The sequence below is a fragment of the Sciurus carolinensis genome, chromosome 2 (assembly GCF_902686445.1).
Source record: "Sciurus carolinensis chromosome 2, mSciCar1.2, whole genome shotgun sequence".
NCBI classification, from domain to species: domain Eukaryota; kingdom Metazoa; phylum Chordata; class Mammalia; order Rodentia; family Sciuridae; genus Sciurus; species Sciurus carolinensis.
Window position 1 is genome coordinate 24,554,442 of NC_062214.1, and position 16,861 is coordinate 24,571,302.

Genomic DNA, 16,861 nt, shown 5'->3' on the forward strand with positions numbered 1-16,861 from the left:
TTGCTCCATTGCCTACGACCTTGCTAAGGTTGGCCTCTAACTTGCAATCCTCCTGCCTCAGCCTCTCAGTTGCTGGGATTACAGGTGTGTGCCAGCATACCCAGCTGTCATTTGTGAGAACTGTATTTCTGATTTCCTACTCAATACCAAAGGCTACTACTCTCCCAATTTTCAAAAGTTGTAAAAGACAATTTTATGGAAAATTTAGTTTTGATCCTTGAGTAGCAAAACTAAAAAGCAGAGAGCTGGGGATCATTGGTACACGCCTGTAATCCCAGTGACTAGGGAGACTGACACATGATTGCAAGTCTCTCCAGCTTTTAGGGAGACCCTGTCTCAAAAAATTGTATAATAAAACTGAAAAGGTCTGGGGATGTAGCTCAGTAGCAGAGTATTTCTGGGTTCAATTCTTAGTACTATTAAAAAAAAAAAAAAAAATAGGGGAGGAAGGGAGGTGGAGAGGGGAGGGAGGGAGGGAGAGTTGTCTGCAGGTCATAGCCCATCCTGTTTGAATGAATGAAAAAATCTGAGTGAAGTTAGATTTGGCCAAACAGGTGAGAGTGAATGAAGCCAGGGTTGTCAACTAAATCTCTCTTCCCTCTAAAAGTGGCCTGTCTGCCCTCAAGTCAGACCCAATAGTGACTGCAGGGCCCTCTAAGAACTTTTCCAATGGAGATTAAGTCCCTTGCCACTCTGCATTGCTCACCTTTGTTTAGGAAAGGCTTACCTGGGTCCTGGCTACATTTTTCACCACGGGATGGTGAGATGATAGGCCTCGTCCAAAGATCTGAAGACTGAAAGTGATTTTTATTCATATGCAGGGGTGGTGGGCGTAACTGAGGTAGAACTCTTGCCTAGTATGCTCAAGATTCTGGTTTAATTCCCAGCACCAGTAAACAGCACAAAAGAACAAAATGAGATGTTTTTTGATCAGGAGGCCGTGAGCAGGTGGAGGTACAGGTAATGAATTCAGAGCCTATCCATACACATTAGCCAAGTGCTCTCTACCACTAAGTCCCACAACGTTTATTGAACCCTCAGTATGCACCTTCGGCTCAGACAATAGGTTTTAAACAATACGTAGGGCCTTCCCTCAACTAATTTAGTGAATGAGCAGCTAAAACTAAGCTAATCTGGGCTTGGTGGCCCACACCTGTAATCCTTAGCTCCTCAGGAGGCTGAGGCAGGAGGATCACCAAGTTGTAGGTAAAGCCTCAGCAACTTTCCAAGACTATTTGAAAACAAAAAAGGGGCCAGGAGACAGCTCAGTCATAGGGTGTCCCTGGCTTCAATCCCCACTACATTTTTTTTTCTTTTTTTTGGTCTAAACTAAAAGACCCTTTAATTCCACTTAATCCTCCAAGTCACCATGCTGGATAGGGGTGAATTTGTACTGCTTCCCAGATGGAAAGGGCTCTCATGAAAGGTAATTCACAGCTGTTTGTGGGGATCCCTTGGCATTTACCAGGCCACTTTCTCCAGTCAGAGCCAGACTCATGGGAGCATCTGCACATTAGGCTTCTAGCCCTCTGAAAAGACAAAACCTGGGACTGGGGAGATAGCTCAGTTGGTAGAGTGCTTGCTTTGACAAGGCCCTGGGTTCAATCCCCAGCACTGCAAAAAAAAAAAAAAAAAAAAAAAAAAAGACAAAACCTTTCCTCAATGGGGGTAGGTATAAGTGATCATCACCATGATGTAGAAGCAACTGGATTCCCCACATCCTCAGTTCCATCACCTGTAAAAGGCACCCCATGAGAGCCTCAGCCCCCCCACACAAAGCAAGTCTGTTCAGTCTCCTTACAAAGGAAGAGCGGCCTGCAAAAGAAACGAGGAATTCCACACTTCAGCATGGAACCAGAAACCACCGTGAATTCACAACAAATTTAAAAACTAAAAAACAAAAATTCACTCAATAGAAAATTATGCTTGTGCTGAGTGCCGGCACCTAGGAAGGGCCGGGGAGCATGAAGCTCTGCCCACAGTATAGCACCCAGATTTAGCAAGGACTACCTCAGGTGACACTGGATTATAAAGGTGTCTGCAACTGATGTGGTGTGGCCAGCCTGGGAGCTGGTCAGGACAGGTAAGTTTCCTGGAAGAACTTGTCAAGCCTCCACTGAAGCAGTAATGAGGCTGCAGTAATGAGGGTGACAGGCTTCTGTGTCACAGGCCCCACGTGGCTGCAGGAAGAGAAGGAAGCAGCCTTCCCCACCCTGTCTCCCTTGCCCCTCCTCTCACCAGCACCCAGCTCCCAGTACCCTCCCCCATCCTTTGCAAAGGGTGGAGGTTATGCTATGGCTTTAGAGGATGTGGCTGGCCCCCAACCCTGGTTCCTTTGTCTCAGCCCTCTCCACCCAGTGGGATAAGGTAAAGATATCATAGGCTCCGCAATTACACCTTCAAGTTGGCCCCAAGCTTGGGAGGGGGCGGAGTTTAAAAGGGTCCCAACTCATAAAAAACCAGGCTCTTTCAAAGGGGAACAAAGGCAAGCCTTCCTGCCAACTCCCTAGTCCTGGACAATGATGATTTGGAAAAGCTTGCATGGCTGAGAGGCACAGAGGCACCTCCAGGAAGGCAGGAAAAGGAGGCTGGCAAGGGGTGCCTCCCTCCATCCCCAATTCCCCAATCTTGCCACCTAAAGAGGGGTTACTGGTTCATGTGCTGATCCTAGGTACTGACTTTTTCCAAGGATGTCACACCTAAACCTTGGAGGAAATTGGCACGTTAGAGGTTAAATTATGCATGACACCGGCTTCTTCATCACACAATCTGAGACTGGAGTGTTACTGTTTCACAGATGGAAGAGGTAAGGCACAGAGAGGGTGATGGACTTGCTGAATGAAACAATCTAAACACGTGCTCAGGACCTATGCTTGCCTAAGGGGGGGGGGGGGCAGCCTGCTTAGCCCCTATGCTAGTTAATGATGCCAGTAATTGCAAACATTTATTGAGTGCTTACTATATGCCAATCCTACAACAGGTATCATGTCTGGGGGTATACCTCAGTGGTAGGACCCTTTCCTAGCAGAAAGGGACCCTGGTATTCAAGTTGGAAATAAAAGAAATAAGTAAAACTTCAACACTGTGGGGATAAAACTCAAGTCTGCCACCAGGGCTCCCAAGGGCCAAAATAAGCACCCACAGAAACCCTGGAGGGCAGAGGAAGGTCAGCGTCCTGGGACCCCTGAGTGAGTCTGCCCAACCCAGGACATCCTAAACTCAGAGGGCAGTTCCAAGTTCGTCCTCGGCGCTCAATTCCCTTTAATTCATACATCCCTCAGCCTGTGAGGATGGGAGGTGGAGCAGGCGCAGGGTCTCGGCAACCCTCTCTCCCAGCCCAGGGGACCACGATGAAGGCTAAGGGCCCCGGACTCCCGCCGCAGGTGAGGCTCCAGCGCGAAAGCCTGCGCTCAACGGTAACTTTCTAGCGTGCTCAGTCTCTGCTTTTTGCATGCTTCCACTTTCTCCCGTAGAACAGAAGGGGGTCAATAACCGACCCCCAAACCACCCCACCGGCAAGCAGATTTTCTTCTTGAGTGGTGGTGGAAGTTGAGGCCTCACTGTGTGAGTTTGGGAAGTGGGGCCAGACTCACCCCGGAAGAAGGCTAAGAATGGAAAGTGAGCCCCTAGGGCAGGCGGCGCAGCAGGAGGCACCGCCCCTCGCGACTGCTCCCGGCCCAGGTGTGCGCGGGGAGTGCCCAGTCCCTCCCGAGCGCGTCCCGGCGGCTGCGCATCGCCCGAGGTGGCTGAGCTCGGGAGGACCGCGGAGGACGCCCCTCTGACTCGGGAACACGAAAGGACATAGTGACCCACCTGCGTGCCTGCACCCACAAGCAGTACCCTGCCCCTTACAGCGGCGGGACGGCCCCTCTCCTGAATGCCCACTGCGAGCCAGGGACCGACGCCCACCTCTACGACAGGACTCTGTCCTCGACCTCTTCCTCTGCAGACTCCGAAGGGGGCTCCCCTGAGGCAGAGTCCAGGTAAGGACACCTCCCCCTGGGTAAACTCCCCTCTGGCTCCACTCCCAGGGAGGACACCTCCTCTCCCCCACTCTAGACCCCAGGGAGGCTGCAGCCTCCTTGGGGTCGAACCTCTCTCCCTAGTCTCCGGGTGCCCAGGATAGCCCTCTACGCGTGTCCCGGTGCTGGTAAGGCACGCCTCCGCCCCCTCCCCGCTTCGCACACCACACCGCGCAGGGCAGGGGCCCCTTCCCCGCGACCCACCCCGAGAGCCAGGTCCGCGGACAGAGAGAACCCCTCCCCAGGCGGTCCCGGGAGTCCCCTCGCCGCCCCCGAGCCCCGCTCTCCCTCCCACCAGCTCTCCGCGCGCGGGGCCGCCAGCTCCGGGGCCGCAGGGCGCTCACCTGCCGCGGGGCTGGCTCGGGCGCGGCTCGGTGGTCGCGCCGCGGGTCGGGACCGGCGGGCGGGAGGCCGGCGGGCGGCCGCGCAGGGTGCTCGGCTAGCGAATCTCCGGCGCCGATCGCCGAGCTACGTTTACTTGGGCCACTTAACCCCAGCGCTGCCGGCCGGGTGCAGCCACCCGCTCGCCCGCCCGCCAGTGGGCTGGTGCCGTCGTCGGGGGGCGCCCAGAGCGGAGCGTCCACGCGGGCTGCGGCGGCCGGGCCGGGGGCGGCAGCTGCGAGGGAGCGGCGCGGGCCGGACCGGGCTGCGGCGGAGGGTGGGCAGGGGGCGGCGCCGACTCCCCTTGTAGCCCCGGCCCGGCCCTCGCCCCGCCCCCGCCCGGGGCCGCCCCCGCCGCAGCCACTCAGAGCCCGGCCACGGCGCGGGGGGGAGCGGACGAGGGAAATTTGAAATCACTCCGGGAGCCTCCCTCCGCCCCTCCTCCCCGGGCGCCGCCTCTCGTCCCCAAGGGCCTGTTAAACCACCGACGGGGATAACGAGCCCGAAGGGGGCTGCAGATATCCCTGACCCTCCTCCAGGGCGCCTTAGCCAGCCCCCCCACCCGGGCCAGAGAGACACCCAGACAGTTCTGGATGCGCGGCCCAGAGAGGGAAAGGCCCCCGCTGGAGTCACACAGCAAGCAGTCTCCGCTTCACGCCCAGGGGCACCTCCAGGGGCAGTGCCCCTTGGGCGCTGCCATGCCTCTGCAGGTCACCCTGCTGTGGACTCTCTAACTAACCCTTCCTCCTTTCCACCCAAGCAGGCCTTTGTCAGCCATCTTGAGGGGAGGGGCAGGAGGGGAGTGGAGAGAAAGGGCCATCAGGTCTCTGGCTGCCTGGGTCCCAGGCGCCGCACACATCCTCTCCCTGAGGGAGAAGCCCGACCCCATGAGCAGTTCTTGGTGGCCTCTGCCGTTAAATGGGCGTTATATTATGTGAAAACGATCCTTCCTAATGTTTATCGTTCCTAGTAGTTGTATTTGTGTATTTCCTTTATCTGCTGATTGTGTGTCTCCACATATTAGACTAAGGACAGGATCGAAGTAGATGCTCAATAAATATGTGTTATTCCGGACATGGTGGCACATGCCTGTAATCCCAGGGACTCCTGAGGCTGAAGCAGGAGGATTGCAAGCTCAAGGCCAGCCTCAGCAATTTAGTGAGGCCCTAAGTAACTTAGTGAGACCCTGTATCAAAATAAAATAATAAAAGAGGCTGGGGATGTAGCTTGGTGGTTAAATACTGCTGGGTTCAATCCCGGGTCCCAAAATCAAACAGGTGTTAAATGAATAAATGAATGAATGATTGACAGGACAGCCTACAAGACCCTGTAATGAGCTAGTGCTGCCTACCTCTTCAGGCATCTCCTACCCTCTCCCCTCTCTGACTCCATTCCAATCTTTCCTCCTCTTTGCTGTTCTTCAAATACACCAAGCATTTTCCTGTAGTGGGGACTTTGGCGGCTGTTGGTTCCACCTGGACCTTCTTTTCCCAGAGCACTGCATGGCAAACTTCTCAGTTCCCACCCAAAAGGTCACCTTCAGGAGACGCTCTCCTGACTACCCCACTGAAAACCTCCTCCATCGCTTCTTTTCCACTTAGAGTTTGTTTTCTGGTTTACCTGTGTCCACACACTGTAAAGTTCACTCCAAGAAGGCAGGAACTACATCTGTCTATCTTGGGTCCAAACTGTCTTTCTAGTACCAATCACTGGGGAAGGAGCTGCCCAATACCAAGAGGAACTGGATACAAGTTTGTTGAATGAATGAAGGAACACAGGTTTCCTGCCTTTGGGGCTCTAGGTCTGAGTTACACACAGCTTTCTCCCTGCTCTGTGTGTGTGTGTGTCTGGGGCTTGAACCCAGGGCTTACTCATGCAGGGTAAGCTCTCTACCACTGAAGTACATGCCCAGCTCAGCCCTTTTAGAAATTTTATTTTTTGACAGAATTTCACTAAATTGCCCCGGGCTGGCCTCAAATTTATAATCCTCTTGATTCAGCCTCCAGAGTACCTGGGATTACAGGCAAATCCTGTTCCTTAGCACCTTGGCCTCCACACATTTCTTGCCAGTTAGTGATTAAATGTGTATATGGCAAAAATTTTAGCAGTTGCAAAAGTTTCTAAACCTACTGGATTTGTTCTTACCTGAGCCCAGGGGGAGGCTGAGGAGACTCTAGGAAGCAATGGGCTTAGCGCCTGCCTTGTTCCTGGAGGGCCGCATGTGGAAGAACAGCAAGAACTCCTGGTGTTCTGGACAAACATCCAAAAGTATGTTCCAGCCAGGGTTGGTGGCATCTGCCTTTAATCCAGTGACTCAAAAGGCTCAGGGAGGGGGATTAAATGGTGATCAGTGTGGGCAATTTAATGAGACCCTGTCTAAAAATAAAAATAAAAAATTCTGTTTGTGTAGATTGGTGATAGAGCATTCTGGATTCAATCCCCAGTACCAAAGTAAAGAAAGAAAGAAAGAAAGAAAGAAAGAAAGAAAGAAAGAAAGAAAGAAAGAAAGAAAGAGAAAAGAAAAGGAAAGAAAGAAGGAAGGAAGGAAGGAAGGAAGGAAAGGAAAGGAAAGGGAAGGAAGGAAGGAAGGAAGGAAGGAAGAAAAGAAAAGAAAAGAAAAGAAAAGAAAAGAAAAGAAAAGAAAAGAAAAGAAAAGAAAAGAAAAGAAAAGAAAGAGAAAAAAGTCATGATACGGGGACTGACTTCAGGGGCACTTTACCACCGAGCTATATCCATAGTCATTTTATCGTTGTTTTTGTTTCTCTGTGAGGGTTTGAACTCAGGGGAGGTTAACCACACAACCACATCCCCAGCCCTGTTTATTTTTTATCTTGGGACAGGGTCTCATTAAGTTCCATAGGGCCCCACTAAGTTGCTGAGGCTGGCCTTGAGCTTGCAATCCTCCTGCCTCAGCCTCCCTAGCTGCTGCAGTTATAGGCATCCGGCGCCACACAAGGCCATTCATTTTTATTTTTTATTTTAAGACAGAGTCTTACGAAATTGCCCAGACTGGCCTCACTTGCAGTCCTCCTGCTTCACCCTCCAGAGTTGCTGGGATTACAAGGCGCACCATCACACCCAGCAAGAAGGACATCTCTTGAGAGGACATGTGGGTTAGTCCCATCCTCTAGGAAGTGTGCATGTGGGAAAGAAAATCTCTATGAGCTCAGGAGCCTTTGGGGAGGGCCGGTGGATCTCTGCTCACCTGGCAAAGGGGTCTGTGCCACCAAGGAGAACGCCAACTCAGATGTCAAGGGGCGGGGCTTGCTGGGGAATGCAGACCCCTGAATCCAGGAAGAGCAAGTAGAAGATCTGAATGACGGTGGTCTTGGTCCTGGCATTTGGGAAGGACCATGAACATGGGGAGAACGGGTGGAAGAAACATGCCTGATGCCTCCCCGGGGCACAGGACTTCACAGTTTGCAAAGATCATTGGTTATACTTACCATCCTATTTGAGCCTCTCAGCTACCTCTCTAGGAGGCACAGGAGGGATGTTTGGGGGCCCCATTCCAGATAAGGGGACTGAAGCACAGAGGAGGAAGGGACATAAATAAGGTGAATCAGTTGTGAAGCCAGACTCTGAGGGAGCAGCTGTTGTGTAGGGTCACCTGGCAGTGTTTACTGTAAAGCATATCCCAACAGATCACAATCATTGTAATCCTGATGGTAATCAATGTTCATTAAGGAGATAAAAATTCCGTGATCTGGACTGAGGGTGCGGCTCAATGATAAAGGGAATGACTCCCTAGCAAGCCAGAGATCCTGGGTTCCATCCCCAGCACCAAGAGAGAAAAAAAAAAATCATGACTTTTTTGTACCAGTGTTGAAACTCTTCTATAAATTAGAGATTATGGCAAGTAGAGTTACTGCAGCCAGGCACAGTGACTGCAACTCCAGAGTCTGAGGCAGGAGGGTCACAGGTTCCAGGCCTGCCTCAGCAATTTAGCAAAACCCTGCCTCAAAATCAAAAAAAAAAAATTTTTTTTTTAAAAGACTGGGGATGTGGCTCAGAGCTAATGCATTCCTGGGTTCAATCCCCAGTACAAAGACAAAACCAAAAACCACCACGTGTGCATGCGTATAACCTAGATGCCCTTAATAAATCAATACCTTGATAACTTACACCTTCACTGTGGTTCAGTACGGCATTTGTGTTGAACTATACTATGATCTTTTCAGCTCTTAGAGCACCTACAGGTTTTTAAAAATATCTATGAAGTGATTACCACAGGGCATAATAGGTGCTTAATATAGGGCAGGTACTTTTATGAGCACAAGACATTACCTTCTCTGTGTCTCAATTTCTTCCTCATTAAAATGAAGATAATAATTTTACCTACATCAAAGGATTGTTATGAGAATTATACGAGTTAATATAGATACAGCATTTCAGACAGTGCCTAGCTCATTGGAAAACACCATAAAGGTGCTTGTTAAATAAAAACTATATTGTTATCAATAGTGAACATGTGCTGTAATGCTTTCCTGGCTGGGACAGAGTTGAACATTCTCCTTGCCTCCTCCCAGTGAGGGCAGCCCTGTCTGCCTTGGGCTCCCCGCTACTAAGGTGAGCCCAGTTCACCTCTACAAGCAATGTTGGATATCGAACCCCATTTTCCAGTTGAAGAAACTGAGGCTCAGCAAGGGGAGGCCGTTTGCCCGAGAGCCACCACTGGTCAGTGGCAGAGCAGGGACTAGACTGCCAGGGGGAATCACCCCCCTCCACCCCGTGTGACCCCCCCCATGGGTCCTATGCAAAGGAGCTTGCCCTCAGTCCTCTGGCCACTCTAATTGGAATAATAATAAAAATAGTAATGCCGACTTCCCAGTGACTGGGGGCCCAGCACTTGTATGTGAAAGAGCCCATTGTGAAGTGCTCAGTCCTAATTGTGCCGTCATTAGCGGCCATGTTCATTTGCAAAGTGGGTTCCTCACCTTTCATTTTCAACAGGAACACCCAAACCTCTTTTTTGTTGTTGTTGTTGTTTTCTCCTTTTTTAAAGCCCCAAATGGTCATTGAACCATTTTATTTAAATGTACCTGGCTAGACAAGAACACAGAATCTGGTCAGGTAGTATTCATCAGGATCTTCTTTTTCTTTCTGTGTGTGTGTGTGTGTGTGTGTGTGTGTGTGGTGGGGGGGGGGGCTGGGGATGGGACTCCGGGCCTTGACCATGGTAGGCGAGCCTCTACCGCTGAGTTACCTCCCCCGCCTTCTGCAGTAGGTTGACTTCCCCTCATCCACAATTCTACCCCATGCTGGGAATTCAGTGAAGGTCGTTCCCCTGAAGCTCTGTCATTATCTTCTCACCCTGCCCACAGGCAAACCAGCAAGTCCACCTGGATGTGGGCTCCCTTATTTTTGGAAGTTGGGACGTGACCTCTGAAAAGGAAAAAGGATGGCTGAGGAGAGGTCAACAGCCTGGATTCCGTTCTGCTACCTCTGCTACTCAGCTGGGGGAACGTTGGGCAGCGTCTTGTCCTCCCTGAGTACCTGCAGACAAGCAGACTGTGTAGCCAGCGATGAGCCCCAAAATTCACAGTGCCATCCTTGACTCCCCTCCCTATTACCTGGATTTTACTTCCTAGATTTGCTCCAGGTCCAGACTTTGTCTGCTCTGGATTGATTGATTGGTTAAATATTCATTTATTTGCAGTGCTGGAGAAACCCTAGGGAGCCCAGTTACATCCCCAGCCCCTCCTGTGTGGGAATAAACACAGAGGGGATGTGTCCAAACCTCTTTTCCAAACCCGTCCTTATCTTCTTTGGGCAGGCCCTGTCCCTCCAAGCTCCACGAAATTCAAAAACACAGCATGATAGGGCCAGCTGGGCTTTGGAACACATTGCCGAGGCAGAGATGATATGTCTAGGGCCTGACAGAAGTCGACAGCTCGGTCTGCTGAGCCACTGCCCATCTCTCAGGCCTGCTCACATCTGGCTTCTTCCTCCATACTAGTCAGCATGTATCTCCTTTGCAAAGTCTTTGACTGACTCTTCACACAAGGTGGGCCTCCCTCAGTGGACTGGGAGCAGCAGAGCGAGGAGCAGCAGGCTGTCTTGTTCACTGCACTGTGTCCAGCGCCTAGCACAGGACCTGGCACATAGTAAGTGCTCAGTAAAGATCTAGGGCCCGAATGAATGATTTGACCCCTCCATCTTTCAAATGATGAGAAAAGTCCAGAAGAGAAAGTCCTCCAGGTAGCCGCTCCCAGGTTACACCCGGGCTATGTTCACAAGCACCCAGCAGAGAGATGCATTGCAGGCCCTCGCGGGGGGCCAGGCCAGGCATTCACTTTATAATTGTTCTGAAGAGAAAACAAAGCCAACAATAGAGATCCCGGGCCTCATTTTCTCAGGCAAAGTGATTCCTACTATGAATTTGAAATGAGGGGTGAGATTTCCGAAAGGTGGAGGCATTATCATCCCCGCCTCAAACTAGGGACTGCCCCAGGGCCCTTTAAAAAGCAAATTTCTAGAGGTGACAGTTTTAATGTCCTTTAGAGGTTAGGCACAAGGATTTTAAAAACACTTAAACTTGAGCCCAGGAATTCCACTTTTAAAATGTATCTCGACAAAACATCTTGAGAGGGGGATTAGGCAAGCAATTTCATCGCCAAATTCTACGCAGAAATCAGAGAATTCCAACTTTCCTTTAAGTCCCATAATAGAGGATTATTTTCATTTACTTACCTGTGTAAGGATTAAAAACTAGAAGTGGAATCGGCTCCCCAACCCCCACCCCGGCTTCCAGCAAATTCAGAGTCAATTTTGTAAACTAAGCAAACTCAGTAGGACACTCGCCATGCTCCACGTGTTGGTGACTTTACATCCTACCTGGATCTGCTTTATTTTTCTCTTTCTTTCTTTTTCCGGGTGCTGAAAATTGGACTCAGGGCTTCAGACACGCGCAGCAAAGGCTCTACCACTAAGCCATGCTCCTGGCCCCATCCCTTTTAGTTTCTTTTCATCTACAACAATCCCAGCCTTTCCTTATCAATGACTTTTGTGACATAGATGTCAAGAGTCCAAACCAATTGTGTTTTTAGATTTTTTTTAAGTGCATTTATTATTAAGGTGCTAATGTTGACGATAACAATTGAGAACATGTCATAGAAACGTAAAAATGTCCAGTGGTATTTTTTGTTCTAGGTGTTGGTAGAAAGAGGCTCTGCAGCTGGTCCTTTTGCGAAGATGCCCCTGGGCACTAAGTGAGATCCTGGCTTCAACAGGAATGTTCTGGATCTTGACTGCGGATGTCAGTATCCTGGCTGTGCTACTGTTGAGTCGGAGGATCGAGAGAAACTGGGTCAAAATACTATCAAGCCTATCGTATTTCTTACAACTATGAATCTACAATTATCTCAAAATTAAAAGTTTTATTTAAAAAAAAAAATACCCTTTGGCATTTCCGATTGTGCAGGGGCAGACCTTTCACCTAGGAAAACCTGGCCCCTTGGTGAAATTCGCAGCAGGAATCCTCGGGGCCTGAAAAACTGCTTCTTAATGAACTCCTTTCACTTGCAGGGGCGGGGGAGGGGTGGGAGGTGGGGACTCGGTTGCCCTCCACAGGGACATTTTAAAGTGAATGAAGGGAGCAGGGTCCCTCATTAAGTCTGAAATGGGGGCGGGGGGCTCTCTGGAAGGGAGGCCAGGCCCCAGCCTGCATTTCCTGCTACCGAGTTGAGGCATTAACAGTAATCGCCTCTTCTTCCTTCCTCCGACAGCGGATTCTGAAGAACATCAGAAATACTTTCTTATCTGCCGTGGTCCCCCTTTATCCAGGAGGCATGGGTCCCAGCCCCCCAGGGGGTGCCTGAAACTGCAGCTCTGACCCAACCCTATATATCCTAAGTTTTTCCTGTATATACATACCTAGCAGAAAGTTGAATTTATAAATCAGGCACAGTAACAGTAAAACAGAATAATGATAACAACACACCATAAGTTATAGGAATGTGCTCTTGCTCTCAGGAAATTCTTTATTGTATTGTACTCCCCAGAGTCTCTGCCCTGCCCTGTTTTATGCCCTGGTTCTTTCTTTGCACTCTTATGAAGATTAAGTTCTATCGGGAATCTTCCAGAAGTGCTTGGTGTCAAGACTTGTCAACACTTGCTTGTGATGGTGTTCTTTCTTAACTCTGTCACGAATGTGGCAACAACTTCCTCAGCAGATGCAGTCCTCTCTTTTTTAATTTTCTTTTCCTTTTTTTATTAAGGACAGTACTGAGGATTGAACCCAGAACCACTTTACCCCTGAGCTATATCCCCAGTCCTTCTATTTTTTTTTTTTTTTTTTTTTTTGACACTGGGTCTCATTAAATTGCCCAGGTAGGCCTCAAATTTGCAAAGCAGGCCTCAGCCTCCCCAGTTACTGCGTCGCAGGTGTGTGCCACCACACCTGGCAGCATCTTGTCATGTATATGTGGCATGTATTTCTTTGTTATTTACTTATTTATCTGGTACTGGGGATAGGGGGTTGAACCCAGGGCATTCTGCCACTGAGCTACCTCCCCAGCCCTTTATTTTTTAATTTTGAGATAGGGTTTCACTAAATTGCTGAGGCTGGCCTCCAACTTGTGATCCTCCTGCCTCAGTCTCCTGGGTCTTTGGGATTACAGGTGTGCGCCCCACCTGCATTTATGACTGAAGGCAAGAACACACTGAGTTTGCTTTCCCTGGGGGGTGGGGATGTGGGTTGGAAGGAGAGCCCGGCCAGCGCCTTATCAGGGAAACGTACCAGGTCCCAGTTCAGGCTGAAATGAACATTTCTGGGTGTTTTCAGAGAGACAGCTAATGGTCTAGTCTCTCCCTATCTGGAAATTTCATCCAACCTCATGAGATTTAGAACCCAGATATCTCTTGAGTGCCCAGCATGGTGGCAAACATCTCTAATTCTATTTGCTCTGGAGGCTGAAGTGGGAGGATCACAAGTAAATCTGGAAAAATTAGTGAGACCCTGCCCCCCAAATTTAAAAGAACTAAGATGTAGCTCAATGGTAAAGCACCCCTGGGGTCAATCCCCAGTACCAAAAACACAAAAAACCTTGACCTTTCTAAGAATTTCTCCTAAAGAAATAATGATGTGGAAAAGGATCGCGTACATAAATGTTTATTGCTGTGTTCTTTTTTTTTTTTTTTTTTTTCCTTTTTTCTTTTTTCTTTTTGATATTGGGGATTGAACCTAGGGGCACTTTACCACTGAGCCACGTTCCTGGTCCTTTTTATTTTGAGACAGGTTCTTGCTAAGTCTCTTAAGGCCTCCCTACATTGATGAGGCTGGCTTCCAATTTGCGTTCTTCCTACCTCAGCCTCCCAAGCAGCTGGGATTACAGTCTGCCTGGCTGCCACTCTCTTTTTAAAAGACTGAAAACTTAGAGTAATAATAACAACCATTTACTGAGCATCTCCCATGAGCCATTTTGTTGTGCTAAGTGCTCTTCAAGTCTTGTCTGATTTTGTCTTTCAAGTGCATTCCATTATTGTTCTATTCTATGAATGAAAAAAGAAACAGAGACACAGAAAGGTTAGTAATTTGTCCAAGGCAACATAATTACTGTGTCAGGGAGAGAGATGTATAAAAGACATCAGCGCCAGGCTTCGGGGCACACACAATGACTTAGCCAGGTGTGGTGGCACACACCTGTAATCCCAGCAGTTCAGGAGGCTGAGGCAGGAGAATCTTGAGTTCAAAGCCAGCCTCAGCAACCATGAGGTGCTAAGCAACTCAGTGAGACCCTGTCTCTAAATCAAATACAAAATAGGACTGGGGATGTGGCTCAGTGGTTGAGTTCAATCCTCAGTAGCCCCCCAACAAAGAAGGACAGCAATACACAATGTGATAAACATTAAATTTCAGATAATGGTTTGTTCCTGGGTTTTGTTACCAAAAAAGGAAAAAAAAAAAAAAAAAAAGAGAGAGAGAGAGAAAGGAAAGAAAAGAAAAGAAGAATATAAGCAACAATAGGTAGGCAATGCAAAAATATTATGATCATTATACATGGTATGTATTTAGTTGCTTAAAGTACTACATACATAGTAGGTTCTTAAAATGTCTGTTATTAAAATTATTTGAACCCCAAGTTTGTTTTTTTTTTTTTTTTTTTTTTTTTTTTGTGGTGCTGGGGATCAAACCCAGGGCCTTGTGCTTGCAAGGCAAGCACTTTACCAACTGAGCTATCTCCCCAGCCCCTGAACCCCAACTTTTAATGTGCCCAAGAATTGCCTGGGAATCTTATTAAAATGCAGATCCTGAGGGATTACAGTCTACAGTCTAGCTCAGTGGTAGGAAGATTGCTTAACACACGTGGGGCCTGGAGTTGGATCCCAGGCACAGCAAAAAAAAGAAGGAGAAGAATTCAATCTGCAGCTGCAAAGAAAAAGAATAAGAAAAGGACCAGCAAGCAAGATGGTCACAGTGTTGGGTGGTGATTTCACATGAATTCTTTCCTCTTCTTTATTTTCTTCAATTTGATTCCACACGTTTATTGAACACCTCGGCACCAGTCACTGTGGAAACAGAAATTAGAGAAATCTAGTGGTTTCCTCAAGGAGGTTTTTTATGTTTTTGGTACTGGGTCTTGAGTTCAGGGGGACCTAACCGCTCAGTCGCATCCCCAGCCCTTTTTATTTTTTATTTTGAGACAGGGTCTCACCAAGTCGCTTAGGGCCTCCCTAAGTTGCCAAGGCTGGCTTTGAACTTGAGATCCTCTTGTCTCAACCTCCTGAGTTGCTGGGATTACAGGGACACTCCACCCCGCCTGGCACCTTGCGCTTCTTGGCATTTGTTGATAATTTCCCATGTGCCAGGTGTGGTGGAACACATCTGTAATCCCAGCGACCCCGGAGCCTGAGGCAGGAGGATCACAAACTGTTCCAGGACAGTTTGGATAACTTAGACCCTGTCTCAAAATAAAAATAGCTGGAAATGTAGCTCAGTGCCCACAGGTTCAATTCCCAGTACCAAAAAGAAAATTTTCTGGTCACATGTGTGTGGGATTCACTTGTGCTTGTCGGTCTCCCTGAATGAACTGTGAGTCCTCAGAGGCCAGGCACAGCATCTAATTTTGTCACTATGGGGATAATATATAGGCTCAACCAACCCCTATCTGACTCAGGACAGGTGTCAATATTTGTTGAATGAATACCTGAATTTAAATAAAATCTGAACATGGACCTGACCTCTGGGCAGAAGGCTTTTGTTCATACCCTTCCAGAAGGGACTTGCAGCCAAGAGGAGAGGACGAAGGCCCGCCAATCATTCCCCGACCTCTTCCCCTGCAGGATTCTAGGTGCTGCCTCCATGCCCTCAAGCTGGACTCAAGGTTAGGTGGAGCTCTTGGGCGTGGGGGTCAGGTCCTGGAGGCCAGGTAGCGTGCTTCTCTGCTTTCTCATCTCCAGTGTGAATCAGGTTAGCACTCAGCCAAGGGTAGGGAGGGATTCCTAGGAAGAGAGACCAGGGACTTTAAAGAGTATGAGAACCAGGCATGGTGGTTCAGGAGGCTGAGGCAAGAGAGTCACAAGTTCAAAGCCAGTCTCAGCAATTTAGCAAGGCCCTAAGCACCTCAGCATGATCCTGACTCTAAATAAAATATAAAAAGGGCTGGGGATGTGGCTCAGTGGTTAAGTGCCCCTGGGTTCAACCCCTGGTACCAAAAAAAGAAAGAATTTGAGGGCTGGTTGGGTTTGGAAGCTTGCTCCTGTAATCCCAGCTGCTCAGGAGGCTGAAGCAGGAAGATGTCAAGTCGAGGCCAGCCTCAGCAATTTAGAGAGGCTCCGTCTTAAAAAATAGAAAATGTGCTGGAGGTATACAGCTCAGTTGTAGAGCACTCCTAGATTCAATCACGGGTTCACCTGCCAAAAAAAGAAAGTTTGAGGGCTACAAAGATAATCACTGTTTCAACAACCTCCTCTCTCCCACCTGACCACAGCCAGGCCACACTACCACAGTCCTTTTGAGGAACCTCTGATGGGTCAGATTCCTCAGTTTCTCTACTCCGGAAGTTCTAAGTGGTTCTTGGGAACTTTTTGGAAATGCGAATTCTCAGGCTTTACCCCAGCCTCTGTGTTCAGACTGGGGGAGGTCCAGCATTTGCCTTGTGCCATGCCCTGGATGGCTCTGATGCCCTCCAGAGTTGGAGAGCTCTGGCTTTGCTCTCTGAGGGCCATGCTTGCCGCCTGTCGTTCTCTTCCCTGTCCCCAGTGCCTGGCTTCTGGTAGGCACACAAGGTTTGCCGTGGCTGTTCAGGCTAAGTCAGTGGTAGAGCACTTGTCTAGCCTGAGTGAGGCACTGGGTTCAATCCTCAGTACCGCAGAACATAAAGAAGTTTGACTAAATATTACAGTGACACAGTCACATCAATGTTCACAGCAGCTCAATTCACAATAGCTAGATTATGGAACCAACCGAGATGCCCTTCAAATGATGAACGGATAAAGAAACTGTGGGATATATACAC

At 49.0% G+C, this 16,861-nt stretch overlaps 1 protein-coding gene across 4 annotated transcripts in view; it reads right to left on the minus strand.

Annotated features, from left to right (window-relative positions):
• Dnmt3b (DNA methyltransferase 3 beta) overlaps positions 1 to 4,655 on the minus strand; it is a 38,993-nt gene extending 34,338 nt beyond the window's left edge. For all 4 annotated transcript variants that reach the window (XM_047539745.1, XM_047539743.1, XM_047539744.1 and 1 more), the window contains exon 1: positions 4,367 to 4,655. The gene's annotated coding sequence lies outside the window, so the exon portion shown is untranslated. The remainder of the gene's footprint in view (positions 1 to 4,366) is intronic.
• Positions 4,656 to 16,861: the final 12,206 nt, after the last annotated feature.